The 15,222-nt window shown below is 40.0% G+C and overlaps 1 protein-coding gene across 1 annotated transcript in view; it reads right to left on the bottom strand.

Annotated features, from left to right (window-relative positions):
* Nucleotides 1–15,222, bottom strand: part of LOC129375966 (ephrin-A2-like) — an 81,941-nt gene that overhangs the window by 42,287 nt on the left and 24,432 nt on the right. The window lies entirely within an intron of this gene.

The raw sequence follows: 15,222 nt of genomic DNA, 5'->3' as shown, positions 1-15,222 counted from the left end.
GCTGTAATTAATGAACTGTGTGTTTTCTGAGCAAACACGGATCGCTGTGCCCCGCTGGTCACCGCCTGCTGAGATCACACAGACACACAGGAGAGGAGGTGATTAATACAGGGCTAATTAAGGCGACCTGATGGGAGGACAGGCGCTCCCAGAGGGCAGAGATCGGCGGCCATGTTTGACCTCGGGACGACCTTTCAGCCATCAACATGTTTGGGGAGATTTACCTGAAACCAACTCATCTAAACAAATCCACACGTTAGAAAGTCACAATATTATTCTGTGTGCTGAATTTCGCCGTCAACACAGGGCTGAACAAAATGGCTGACAAACACATTTCAAATCAAAATCGATAATTATCAATAATTATGTGAAATACTTTGTTTTATTCTTAGTTTTCACTTCATGCCGTTGTTTTTTTTTATTTTCAGTCAGTTATGAGGCACCATGGAGAAACCTGAAACTGCTGCTGCGCAGGTTGTTGCTAGGCAACAAAGAGTGAGAGAGTTAGTTAAATCCACCAACCGACTGGTTTTTACCGACCGCTAAAATCTGACGCCTCCATTTTAGTTTCCATCAGGTGAAGAAGGAAGTTGCTCTCAGTGTCCCAGAGGTTTTAGTGTCGTTTCTTTCAGTGGTTCTTGGTGCAGCGCCCCCACAGGCTGGGAGGGGAACAGGCTGGTTTGACTCAGAACCGCAGCAGCAATAACTCAACCAATAAACATCTGGATTGTCCTTTATGCACTGCAGCCACTTCACTGGAGGAATTTATGATCATATTTAGGTTCTTTATACTCAGTTTGATTAAAAATATTTTATTTTCTTTCATTTCTTCAAGTTTCTTCAATTTTATTCCATTAAGAAAATAATGTTGATCAATTATTAATCCAAATACTGACACTTCCAACAAGAACCTTCAGCTGGTGGTAAAAGTCCACCAGGATTTATCAATAAATCAATAGAAATACTTCATAATAAAATTAAAAAGTAAAAAGTAAAATACAACAAAAAATACTCCGTAAAGTAAATTCTTTCCAAAAAGTTACTCAAGTAAAAGTAACTGAGTAAATGTAACGGAGTCTTTTGGTGGTTTATAGAAACATCTTTCCTTCAGATTCTCAGGATCCTGATCCGCCGGCGCCTCTGACCTGAACCAGGCGCAGAGAAACGCCACCGGCGTCCGAGGCCGAGCAGACGCTCGCTGCGTGCGGCGACAAATGGGCTCTGCGGGCGCCGCTCCCTTCAGAAAGGCTCGCCGTCACTGGAGCGCCGAGTGACGGGGGGCCTGTTTATGTATTCATTGAAGACTGAAGTGATTTTCTTTGACATGACAGCGTGGCTCCGCCCACGTCCTCCTGAGGTGAGGATGAGACCGTCTGCTGCAGGTTCTGATCAGCAGATGCATTCAGAGACGTAAAACCGGGTTACAGCAAGGAAAAGAACGCAACAAAAGCCTGGATAAATATAAAGATTTATGAAATTAACCATAAGTTGTTGGATTTTGGGCGATTTTAAAAGAAAAAACTGTGAGAAACGATGGAGTCGAGAGTTGTTTACAGCATTTCTGCTTTAAAAAAACTGAACTAGAATCATAACCTGACTTTTAAAATGAGGTTGATAAAGAAAAATGTTTCCTCAGATTTATCATAATGATCATCAGGCTGGATAATAAATCAATTATAATATATATCGCGATAAGACGTGACCAATATCAACCCAGGACGCATGTAGTGAAATTAAATATGTAAACTATTTACTGAACTCTGAGCAACAACCTGCTGAGTAACCAGCGCAGCAGCAGTTTAATGTTTAGTCACCGTTTTAACCGCTCAAAAATAAAATGGAGTAAAAACTGGATAAAACAGGAAATGTCACGGCAACAACAGTTCAGATGTTTGAGACAGAAAACGGACCAATAATTATCGATATCAACCGATATGAAATGCTAATATCATGATATTTTTTCAGCCTGTGAAATAGTTTAATTCAAACATTTTGTTCAAAATAAGAATTAATTAACCTGCTAAAAGATTAAATATAAAGAAAGAAGAATAAAACAGTTTCCTGTTCTGTATTGTGTGAACAGATGATCAGATCGTTGAACTTTTGATAATCTGAGACAAATGTTTCCATTTTGTGCTGGTGGATCTTCAAAATGCAAAGGAGACACTGGACCAAAAGAAATGTCAATCAGCTGATCAAAAGCTGGAGATCACAGCCTTAAAAAGTCAAAAGCTGCGTCCAATAATCTGGCTTTCATGTCATGTTCTGTCAGGCATTCACATGGACTCCCTGATGGCAGCGACTGAAAGGTTTTCTGTGTTTAAACGACGCAGCACTGTAATCAAAATGAGCTGGACCGACAGCAGCAGGGCTCTCCCAACAATACAGCGTCTGCTTGGTATTTTTTACCTTCTTTAAAACATCCTGATCAAGGAGAAATACAGTCGCAGACCTGAAGATGTGTTGCAAAGCAATCTTCACCTGATGGAGCCACAGTCCCTCCCCTGTCCTCACATCACATCATCCAAGCAAATGGTCAACATGAGCGATCAGGCGGTGCTCTACGGATGACTTCTGATCATTTCAGTTCAGTTGTGAAGCTAATCGTTCCACACTTTGAATGAGCCGATGTTCCTGCTTTCCAGAAAGACGTTTTCCAGAACTCACTAAATATTTCCCAGACAAACTCAGTTTCTTAGTGATGCTGATGAGCATCACAAACTAAACTTAACTGTTCCGACCCCGAAGCTCTAAACAAACACCAGCACAGCATTTAGCAGGAGCTAATGCTGCAGCATTACACCGACATAGCAATTAATGGAAGCTAATGCTAAACCGCTATGGTAGCAGTATTTAGCGGAAGCTAATGCTAAGCCGCTATGGTAGCAGCATTTAGCGGAAGCTAATGCTAAAGTTCCACAAACTGAAAGTTATAAAATACCAAAGTAAATTAGCTCATCTGGAAATATGACTTGTGTGTAAGCTAGGTGCTCTGCTATTAGTGCGCTAGCAGCTAATACCAATCAAGCTTTTTTTAAAGACGTTTAAAAACAGAGCATGTTTGCCTGATATTATGAAGTCAGAGGAATAAGATTACTATGCTTACTGTGGTCACTAATTTCAGCCAATGCTAGACTTGAATTCAAGTATTTTCTGAAATCTGCAGCTTGTCTGCAACAGAAGGTCAAGGTTCTCAGAAAGCTTCCTGCTGCTGCAGCAATCAGCTCTGAGAGAAAAAACGAGGAGGAGGAGCAGGAGGAAGGCTGGGATGCAAACAGAAAACTGTTTGATATTGATGTGGATCACAGGAGCTCCATTCCTATTCATGGAAAATGATAAAACATGCATTGATGGAGATATAAAAAAGAAACGCAAGCAGAGAGTAACTGCAGATCATCAGAATCCTGCAGTCTCTCCCAGAAAATAGGCTGAGATTGACGAGAGGAAGAGGAGCAAAGGTCGGCCGGTGCAGACGGCTCTTCATCGCCGACCAACGGGGTCGCCATGAATTTCACATCGACACAAAACCAGACGTCCTACTGATGCATTCTGGGTCGTCTGGCTGCCAACGGGTCAAACTCAACTGATTGTGATGTTTCAGCATCGTGGATGTTCAAAGTGTGGCCCGCGGGCCGTTTATGGTCCTTCAAATGATATAGTTTGGCCCTGCATCAAAACTCTGGAAAAAAAAACTGATGAAAAATGATTACCAAGGCAACAGTGTTTTTATGTTCTGGATCTCTAAAGATAAAATAATTTCATTTAAAAAATGATTATTGTTGAACAAGTAAAAGGAAAAAAAAACACCAAACTAATTTTTGCATTTCTACATTAGAAAATATTGAAAATGCTTTTCTTTTCATGGGTCAACAGTTCAAAGCCTTTTACGTGTTTTAGAAATATAATAAAATATAGATTTAATTAAAAAATGTTTTTATTGTTGAGCAGGTTTAAAAAAATGACATGTAACAAATTTTAAACATTTTTAATTAATGATTGTTTAAGTTGTTTTTATTTTATTAAGGCAACAGTTCAAAGTCTTTTCTTACTCTTTGGATAATAATAATATACAAATTTAATAATAATTTTATTTATTATTAAGCAGGTAAACTAATATGTTAATTTTTACATTTTAAATGGTGAAATTGTTTTTATTTTAATAAGGCAAAAGTTTGAAGCCTTTTTATGTTTCGGATCTTTAATAATATGCAGATTTTATAAAAAGTTTGCTCATTGTTCAGCAGGTAAAAACAAACCATAGTTAATTTTTCCATTTTTAATTTAATGAATTATGAAATTGCTTTTTTTCTAAAGAAACAGTTAAAACCCTTTTGACATTCTAGATTTTAATAATATACAGATTTTATTTTACAAACATTAATTGTTACGCAAATAAAAAAAACTAATTTTTGCATTTTGAATACATTTTGTGGCCTGTCAACAGTTTAATTTTGCCAGTTTGGACTAAACTAATTTAAAGTCTTTTTTTAGATCCTGTGGAGTTAAACTTTCCAATAAATGAATGATAATGAACAGTGACGGCTTTCATTGAATTTCCTCTGGATTTCCTGCATGTTAAAATGTCAGCTGCATTCCCAAAGAGACTCGTTGCTCTGCTACTCTTCATGTGGGCCACATGAACCAAGCAAAGGATCCTGAAAACAAACCCAAAAACTTCTGAGCTTCACTTAAACTTTCCAAGTTAAAAAACAAAACAGATTTGGGGGAAAGTCTGTCACATTTTCCCTGACAGTTTCACCAAAAATGGGAGGGAGAGAAAATCCACACCAGGTCATTACTCCACAGGCAGGGAACTACAGCTCCCAGCATGCCTCGGGGCTCTCCCCGGTCCTCATCTCCCAGAAAGGATGTCACCTGACAGCTTCCTGCAGGAAGCCCTGAGCCGCCGATCCGAGGAGATTTATCGGCCCTCAGCGCCGGTCGGTCCAGGAAGTAGACATGTCCCGAATACGCTTGCACTTCATGTTTCCAAAATGATTCACATTATAGAAAACACAAAAAAAGATCTGAAATATTTTTCTAAGGATAATCTATGGAGCTAAATTGGGGCCAAAATGTTTGTTCAAAAGGAAAAAAAATCTAGTAGTTTTAACTTTCTGTTTCAAAACAAATTTTCCAGATTCAAACTTGGAAAGTGGATGATTCTTTAAAATTTTTATGATCTGCATGTAAGACATCAACATGTCCACCATCAGTTTTCCAAAATTACACTCAACATTTATGCTTCCTTGAACAGGTTAGGATCAGTTTATGGCCTATACAAAACAAATTCATTACATTCTCTGCAGAACTTCAGTCTTCATCAGATTTCAGTCTGCCTTTCAGAACGAGCTGTTTTAGGGACTCAACTAATCCATATAAGCTGCTGCTGGCCACACCCCACAACCCAAAGCTGTACGCAGTCATACATCTATGAAAAGCAGAAGTGGAGCCTCCTGCACAACCAACATCAGCAGAAAACAAGGCGGTGAAAACTGGACGTAAATCATTCAAAAGTAGAACTTTCAGTGCTTCAGCGACATTCAGGAAGCGTCAGAAGGTCCATCAGTCAGATGGTCCATCAGTCAGACGGTCCATCAGTCAGATGGTCCATCAGTCAGACGATCCATCAGTCAGACAGAGGAACAGACAGCAGGTGGTTTCTGGATGGTAAGTCAACAACAAAAACTTGTTTTTTTCCAGCAGCCGTTGTACAGCACATACAGTTACAACAATCAGTTGATCAAACGCTCCAAACTCAACTTGGGTTGCTAGGAAACGCCAGAACTCAACTTGTGTTGCTAGGAAACGGCAGAACTCTGCTGGGGTTGCTAGGTAACGGTCCAGTGCCCTTGGAATGTGACTTTTTGGCTCATTTTCCAGACACCAAAAATATGATTTATTGCTAAAAATGGCTGTTTTTTTAACACTTGGGTTGTTTTTAGAAGCAGTTGAGACCCAAATGGAAGTGAAAAAACATGTAAAATGTGAGTATTGTGTAATACATCCCCTTCAGCCTAATCTGAAATCAATCTTCCATCACTTACATAAATATCTCCAGGCAGGGGGATTATCTTTTATTTTTTTAAGGAAGTAACAATGATCAGTAACTAAATAAAAACCTTTTACAAAAATAAGTTTTCATGCCAGTGCTAGTAACTGGACTCTGATTTGGGGTTTTAGAGGGAACATAAAATCGTTTCCTCAGGAAGATTTTTCACAGATGAAGCCAAGCTGGAAGCAACTAAACTGTTGGAAGATTTGGAGAAATGATCAGCAGAAAACAAGGTGGTGAAAACTGGGCATAAATCATTCAAAAGTATAACTTTCAGTGCTTCAGTGACATTCAGAAAGCCTCAGACGGTCCATCAGTCAGACGGAGTCCGACTCAGAGGCCGCAGGGCAGATCCAGAGTTTTCTCCCATCCAGATTTGTGATTGTTGTGATTGGGAGAGAAGGAACGCGCCGCTGCTCTGCCGCTGCTCTGCCGCTGCTCTGCCGCTGCTCTGCCCGCTCAGCTCCGTCAATGTAAACCTCGTTAAGACGCTGCAGCAATCAGAGCATGAAACACACCGAGGGCGCTCCCGTTGTTTACCCCGGCTGTTCCACCAGCAGGAAATATTACGTTTTATTATTAACAAACCACATTTTTTATGAATGAGGCCAGGAGGGAGCACATCGCTCACGAGTTTAGACTTACAGACAAAAAAAGGTTTGAGCCAATAACATGAGTTCACCACATGTGAGCTGCTCAGCTGGTTCTGCTCCGGAAAAACAGCTCAGTCAGGATAAAAGATAAAAACTAAAAAACAAAGGAAAGAGGGAATAAGGATAATCGAAGGAGGAAACTGAGAACAGATCAAGAAATGAAAACATCTTTATGATTATTCAGATTCAACATGATGAATTGATTACTGAAAAATGTTATCAATTAATCATTAACTGGAGGATACGACTCAAAACAAATTGCCATTTGATAAAAATATTTAGAGAAGTGATTCAGCCAAAATAGTACAAAAAGTACTGAAAATACTTTTAACTAAAGTTATTTTTAGATAAAAACATCTGTGTGTGTAAATATGTTTTAGTCAAAACGCTTCAAATGGACATTTTAGCTTCAGATTTACTAGAAAGCTTCTATTGCACAAAATGCCTATTTTCTTATTTTTAAATTTTTTTTGAATTATTTATTTTGAATATTATATAAAAAGGCTAAAAAAATCTGCAAAGTTCCATTTTTAAAATTTGATTAATCGATTAACTGACAGAATAATCGATTACTGAATTAATCGCTAGTTGCAGCCAAACCTGAGTGACATTACTTTCCTTCTCTTAGTGAAGTCAGAAGTTTACTTAAATTACGTTTACTACAGTGGACATCCAGTATTTGCTGGAGTTCAAGACCAAAATCACAAGAGATGAAATTTGTAAAAACTTCTAAAATCACTTCTGGCCGTTTTAAATATGCCTCCTTCTGCATTAAGACTCAAATTAGAAACCATCTTCGCTCAACGGGAGGAGCTAACATTTACCATCCTCTTTATCTCTGGCTGCTGGAGGTTCAGCCAATCAGAACCCAGGAAAACTGACTGGCCGCTTTATAAACTCCAGCCAATAGCGTGTTACGTAGCATTAGCAACCCTGTAGCAACATGGCTGAAAGGCCACTCAGACAGGAAGAAGCCATGAACCCAAAAGCAACAAAAATCACAGATTCCAGCTCAAAAATGTAGACAGGGACAAAGAAAAACTAAATGTTGTCTTGAGGTCTGATGAAACTAAAGTGTTTGGCGAGTCAGCAAGATGACCTGAACCTGAACCAAAAGCTCCGGTTCTGATCCGTTCCCACTAGCCCTGTTCAGTCCACTCTAATCCAACTCCGGTCCGTCTGTCTAGAAAGTCCGGTTCGCTTGGGAATGCGTGAACGAGGAATCGAACCGTGAACTCTGGCCGACCTGCAGACCTCGATCCAGTTGAAGTGAATTCTGGTGCTACTACAATGCAGATGTGAACACCAAGCAGATTGGAGACCACTTCCAAAGCAGGAAGGGGACTGCAGCGCAGGGCATTCTGGGTAAATGTTTCCATTTAGAGAAGAAGAAGAAAGATGCACACAGTTTCTTCTTCAGAGGTTTTTGTGTCGTTTCCTTCAGCGGTTCTTGTTGCAGCGCCCCCACAGGTAAGGAGGGGAATGGTCAGAAAGAAACCAAACCAACTGAAAATGTAACAAATGTTGCCATGTTTGTCCCCAATAAGACAGAATCTCCCAGACGACCAGCTGTGAAAACAGCTGAAGACAAACTCAACAAAAAAATCTCATTCTTGCATAACTTAGATATATTCCTATCTAATGTAAAGTAAAAGTTTTAATTGATTGATGAATACTGAGAAAAAATAGTTTTTAGTTTTAATAATTTTGCAGTTTTAATGTTTTCCCAATATTAAAGCGTTGGCTGGTTGGGAATTCCTAAAAACAAACGCGTTTGAATTAAAGTTGCTGCTTTGTGTGTAATTACTGGCATCATTTGGCTCATCTTAAATTCAATGGAAAACAAGTTTATTAAAAAAAAAATAGAATTAGCTTCCAAAGAGCAGGAATATTTGAACCTTAAATGGTCTAAAGAGGATTCCAGCTTTACGCTTCAGTCCTGTTTCTGACTGATTAGGAGCTGAAAGAACAGAGTCAGATGTTAGGAAACCAGCGAGTTTGGTTCATTAATAAACATGGTTATGCAAATAAACATGAATCTTACAAACCGAAACAAAGACCAGCTGATGTTTCCCCAGTTTATAACCCTGGACTGTGCAGTTAGCAATCGTGATGTTGGACCATTTATTGGCATAAACATTTTAATGATAAAGTGACACTGAATCCAAATGTCTGCTAACATAATAAACTTGCAGCAGAAAGTTTTGATTTTAGAGTATTTAGTGTTTTTTTCTGGTCGATCTATAGAAAGTCGGCTTTGCAGTGACATCCTTGGTTACTTTTTACAAAAATACAACCAAACATAGACAGAAAAACAATCACTGCAGTTTCATTCTGTTTGTCTAATTCAGTTCATTTTAATTAGTTTTTAATGAATGTTGGCTAGTTTTTATTAGCTGCTAGCTCAGTATGTCTTAGTTATTATTAGTTTTTCATACTTTTAGGTGCAGAATTCAAAAAGATTTAAACTTTCATAGGCAAAAAATACAGTAAAGACGTTTAATATTTTAAAATAAATACAAACTGTAAGGTCAATAGGAGAATAGAGAATGTTTATTAAGTTTTAAAGGCAGCTCTGAACGTTGATTTACAGGAACTCTGTGTTTCGGCTCTTTGCAGTTTTCTGTAAGTTTGTTCCAGATTTGTGTTTAATAGAAGCTGAATGCTTTCAGGCAGAGCTGATAAACACAGAGTAGTTTCTAGAAGGCTGGTTTTGTAACTGTCTTTATGTGTCTCTGAAGGTTCAAACTCAGATTTCAGGCCTTGTTCTGCTTCAGGTTCAAAGATAAAACCTTAAACATGTTTTGCTTCAGAGCTGATCGTCTTTAATTGCTTACTAAACTTTTCTTTGGACTTCTGCTAATTCTTAACGTTTCTGCTCCTGAAACAGAGTTCATCTTTATTTTTTATTACATGACATTTAATAAAGTTATGTACAGTGAAAACTAACTCAAAACAAAAGGATAATATTAGTGAAGTGTATTTCTACAGCCAGCCCTCTGACATCTGTAGCATCAGCTAATAAATGACTTTTCATGTCAACTTGTTCATAACGTTCTCAGTATTTTCTATGTCATTATAACTGCTGCAGTGCATTCATACTGCCATAATGAGACTTTATCAATAAATCAACATTGATTTAGAAGCACATCAATATTATTGACACCTTGATTAAACAACATTGAGGATAAAAGTAAAGCAGTAATTATTTCTCATGATGATTTTCCTTCTTAAAGTCATTTACTGAATAAATGAGAAGAAATATCAGCTTCAAATGAAATCTTAAGGTCATGTTGGAGTTTTGTACAGTATAATGTGTCTGTTGTTATTTTTGTATTGTCGTGAAGCTCCTGCTGAAGTGCTGTGGAGCCAGGCATGGAGCTGCCAATCAGCAGGCCGACCCTTCACCCCGACGACCCCAGAGCAGCTGCAGCTCCGCTCCTTTCTTGTCATTGTGTCTTTTCTTTGAGCGGGAAAAGGTCTGAGCTGCTCAACCATTTCCATAATCTCCATTAAACACTTCAAATAGGCGCTTTAAAAGCGCTGCCATCTGCATAATCCCATTAACTCTGGAGCCGCAGCCGCCGCGCCGCCAGCAGCCGCAGCTCAGGTGGAAGAGAAACCGGAGCAGAAAAGCCAGATTTAGTTTGTCAGGTTTCTGAATGAGGAGACGAGCAGGACAAGGAGGCGGCTGACAGCTCGGGGCGGAGAGGGAGACCCGGCCGGGGCTCCATCCTGGAGCGAAGCTGCCGGTTCTGTCCCGCGTCTGGAAACGTCCGTCCAGGAGTTTCCTGTCGCCTCCCTCCTCCATTCAGTCTCCCTCCGCCTCAGACTGGGAGGGAAAACCGTTTCACGCTTTCTGATGACGAAGAAAGTAGGTCAAATTTAAATTCGGACCAAATCTGGGTGTTTTCCTCACCAGGCTCGTAAAAACGCCAGAACCGCTTTCAAGAGAAAAACCCAAAGTCCTTTTTTCATCCATCCAGAGCGCAGAGACGACAACGGAAATGAAACATCCATCACACATCAAGAGGTCGATAAAAAAGCAGGAAAGTGGTTTGGTGATTAATTAACCGCAGATGCCTCCTGGGGGAAACACTAATGAACCGCAGGGGGGGCAATAGTGGGGCGGGAGGCAATAGTGGGGCGGGGGGCAATAGTGGGGCGGGAGGCAATAGTGGGGCGGGGGGCAATAGTGGGGAGGGGGGCAGTAAGCGGATCCGTTTCGTTCTGCAGACGAATGACGAGGTGAAAAAAGATCCTAACATGTCAGCGGCGGCATGTTTTGTGAAAACATGACTCATTTATTCCCAACATGTTGAGCAGAAAACAGGACTTCTGCCTGCAGTGACGTCAGCAGGTCTCAGGGTTTAATCACCCGGTGTTTGCTGAACATGAACCAAGTATTTTAACTAAACAGAACCAGATGAGGAGACGACGCCCACACGCAGCACCGACGCGCTCAGCAACCACCAAACAGCCATAAAAACGCTGCGGTTTGATTTAACGACGCAACGTAATTACAGTAAAACGTGTGAAGGTTTTGCACAAATTACCGATATGCACATTTATGAGGAAAACGGATCCCTTCATGTTCCCTGTAGAGGTTGAATACAAAGTTCTGGAGCAGATCGAGCCAACCAGAACCGAAGCAGCTCTGGATTACTGCCAGTCGAGATGGAAACCGTAATCTGGACCGGTTCTTCCAGACTGATGCAGGACAGAACCTCTCCACTCAAAAAGTCTGCTGTACATGTGGAAACTGGGAACCACTCTAACCATCAGGGTTTCTCCCAGTGTATTATGAATCTGGTGGGGCACCAGGCTATTCTTGCCCCCCACCAGGCTATTCTTGCCCCCCGCCAGGCTATTCTTGCCCCCCCCCCAGGCTATTCTTGCCCCCCCCACCAGGCTATTCTTGCCCCCCCCACCAGGCTATTCTTGCCCCCCCGCCAGGCTATTCTTGCCTCCCCCCCACCAGGCTATTCTTGCCCCCCCCGCCAGGCTTTCCTTCTCTCCCCGCCAGTATAATAATCTATCAGCTGTACAATGATGGCTTCCTTTCAGCCTGGTGGGGAGACAAAGCCTCTCTGCCAGGCTTAGCGCTGTTTATTTTAAATAGGTTTTATACACTGATAAGAGATTAATTGCCTTAGAGTGTAACATCAGGCTGGTTTTAATTATGCCAAAAAGTTGACATTTCAATAAGAAAAAGTAATAAAGCCAACAATCACAGTGGATGCATATTATTATGAATTTAACTGGATCCTGTTGCTTTCAGGTCCTGAAGATAAATAGTAACTTGAACAAACAATTTTGGTTCTTCCAGCAGCATTAATTCATTTTTAAAAAAATGTTAATTAGCATAATTTTCTTTTAACTTATTGCCATGTCAATATAAACATCTTAATTTAGTCATGAAATAAGCAATAATTTCACCCAGTTTTGTTTGTTGCAGTTTTTTTGTCATACTTTGATGCAAACAATTTATTTTCCAAATGTATTCAAACACTGCAGTGCAGAACTATAATATAACGACTGCAGGGGGATGGAATCTGATTTTCAGAGGATTAAAGGCCAAGATGGAAGAAACTGTCGGATGAGTTTCTGCCCTGAATGTCCAGTCAGATCCAAACACTTTGCTACTGTTAACATTTAGTTTCTGCTCCTGTTTTGGGCCGAAACCCACCAAGCAGGTCGAGGTCAAGCAGGTCGAGGTCAAGCAGCTGGAACCTAAAACTCAGCTACAGACACCAACGTTTCCTGCTTCAAGGACCATTAATCCAGAAACAAACTCCTCAAACTTCCTTCAGATGTAATGAAGGCTTTAAATCCTAACATAATAAGAGTCTTTAGAAGATTTCTGACTGATAAATAAAATTACATTTTTCCTGGTTCTGCTTCCAATAAACAATAAATCTCCCTTTTCTGCGCATTCTGTCAGTATCGTTGATGGCAAAGAAAACTCCTCGGAAACTGAAGGAAGACTGACAGAATGGACAAATAAATAAAGTTTTTTTGTTAAAAACGAGTTTGTTTTCCTGGCTGTAGACCAAGGTCAAGCCCAGACCCGGACGATATGCAGAACAAAAGCTTCGGCGCTCCTGCTCTGATTGGTCTGCTTTCAATGATTCATGAGACGTCTCCAAGCAGAAATCCAGGTCATTCATAATGAATAACAGCAAACATTAAAGGGTTTCTGCTCTGACGTGACGAGCTCTGCTGAAGATACCACCACCAGAACCTACAGACGAAAAGCAGGATTTTATTTGGACCAACATTAAAGCAGCTACAGACTTCATGATTAAAGGTGATGCAAAAAAACTACAATTCATAACTATAATCAACATATTGACAAATGAAGCCGATTAGAAACAAAACAGACCAGTTGGATTCAACGCAGCTGGACAGAAACAGTTAAACTAAAATAACAGACGCACAACCAGGACAACCAGTTAGAGATGGAAATAACCAGTTCAACCAATCAGAACCAACCCGCTGGCTGCAAATTTCCCAAATGACAAACGAGATTGATTAATTTCTGCTAATCTGCTACTAGTGGGGAAAATTTCTCTCCATTTGAAAACATTTAGCTGACAGAGCAGCTCCAACAGAACCGATGACAAAACGAGTCAAACAAAAAAACTGATCAACGAGTCAAACAAAAAACTGATCAACGAGTCAAACTAAAAACTGATCAACGAGTCAAACTAAAAACTGATCAACGAGTCAAACAAAAAAACTGATCAACGAGTCAAACTAAAAACTGATCAACGAGTCAAACAAAAAAACTGATGAACATGAACAAACCTTCAACTAAAATAAAGAAACCAGTCAGAATCACCCGAGTTAATGAAAAAACATGGAAACCAATAAGAACCAGCTGTGTTACTGAAGAAAAATCAATCGGAACCAATTTAGTTCCTGAAAATAACCAAGTAAACCATCAGAACCAGTTGGATTAACAGGTAGGACCAAGTAAAACACAAGGAAGCTTTTGACAGCAACAAAAAGGCCCAAATAAAACCAAGCAGAACCAGCTGAAATTAGTAAGATTGATTGATAAGACCAAGCAAACCAATCGGAAGCATTGAGATTTGTAAACATGAACACGGAAACCAATCAGAACTATTTGGCTGAAAGGACATCAGTAATCAAACCAATAGGAACCATCTGGGTTCGTGGGAACGACCAAATAAACCAACCAAAACCATAAATTACAGACAGGACCAACTAAAACAATCAGGACCAGCTGGATTGACAGATCAGAGCCATCAGAACCAATCAGAACCAATCAGAACCACATGGACCGAATCAAACTCAACCTGTTCATTCAGAGAGCCTCAGTTTTCCATTTTCAGCTTCTGCCAGTTATTCAGAGCTGAATGAAGACGCCTGAACACCTGGAACGTCTGTGGAGATCCGATCAAATGATTCTGAAGGATCCTGTGAGGTTGAGCTGCTGAGAGAACAAGAACTTCCTGTTTACCCGACGACCCCAGCTGGATGCTCCTCAGGGCTCTTCCCATTCACCAGGAAGATGAAACTGCAACTCAGAGCAGCTTTCAGGAGTGGATATAAAATATTAATGATATTATCATGACCTCATCTGACAGAACCAGCATAATTGGTTTGATGACAGAAGTCTGCTGTGAGGCTCAATTACGCCGTTTCATGAAAAAAACCACCCGTGATTCTGGAGAAAGATCAAAAACCACAACTGAGAGCAAATTTTGGGAGAAACCCAAACGACAATGAGTACAAGACATTGTGTGTGTTTTAATACCCTCCATTCCGACCTAAACGGCGTAAAGACGGCTTTAGTTCAGAGTGAGAATGTGTGCATCTGGTGGGTCGCTTGGTTTTGCAGGGCAGATTTAAAACGCAATCATTTCACATTATGTTTTACGGCGCGGTCAGAGCGGCTTGTGATGCGTGCAGCTGAGTCAGCAGCTGCTTTTCTGCTGCTTTCCGCCGTTAAGCAACAAGGGGTTAACTCCCCAACAACTGCAGAGCAGACCAACGACACGCTGACAACCCGGATATTTCCTATTTAATGACGACAGAAAAACATGATTGTGACCAACAGCAGAATCCAGTAATGAGAATCAATGTTTGGAGTAAAATTACTGCAAAATAAAACAATCTTACAAGCAATAAACGATAATATTGTCATAATGATGCAAGAACACGTTCTCAAAGATTGATCAACTTTAAATACTAATGAACATTTAACACTGGAAGACACTTAAATATCCAAAATAAACAAAAACAACAAATAAAATTAAATCATGAAGTTTTCTATTGTTAGCTGAAAACACTTTATCATCCGGCTGAAACAGAAAAACAATAAAGCATTTATTTATTGCAACAAGCCCAACCAGGTCAATTAATATCAGTAAAGAAAAACAATTTCTACTAAGACAAAGTGAAGAGGAGAGCAGAGTTTTAATGAACGCAGGTTTCCCGCCAAAACCTCTGAAAACCAAAATTATTTAATCCCAACCGAAAATT

This window comes from Poeciliopsis prolifica, unplaced genomic scaffold, assembly GCF_027474105.1.
Source record: "Poeciliopsis prolifica strain line A6 unplaced genomic scaffold, Auburn_PproV2 SCAFFOLD002, whole genome shotgun sequence".
In the NCBI taxonomy this organism is placed as follows: Eukaryota; Metazoa; Chordata; class Actinopteri; order Cyprinodontiformes; family Poeciliidae; genus Poeciliopsis; species Poeciliopsis prolifica.
The sequence above is the reverse complement of the archived record's forward strand: the minus strand, read 5'-3'. Positions and strand labels throughout refer to the sequence as shown.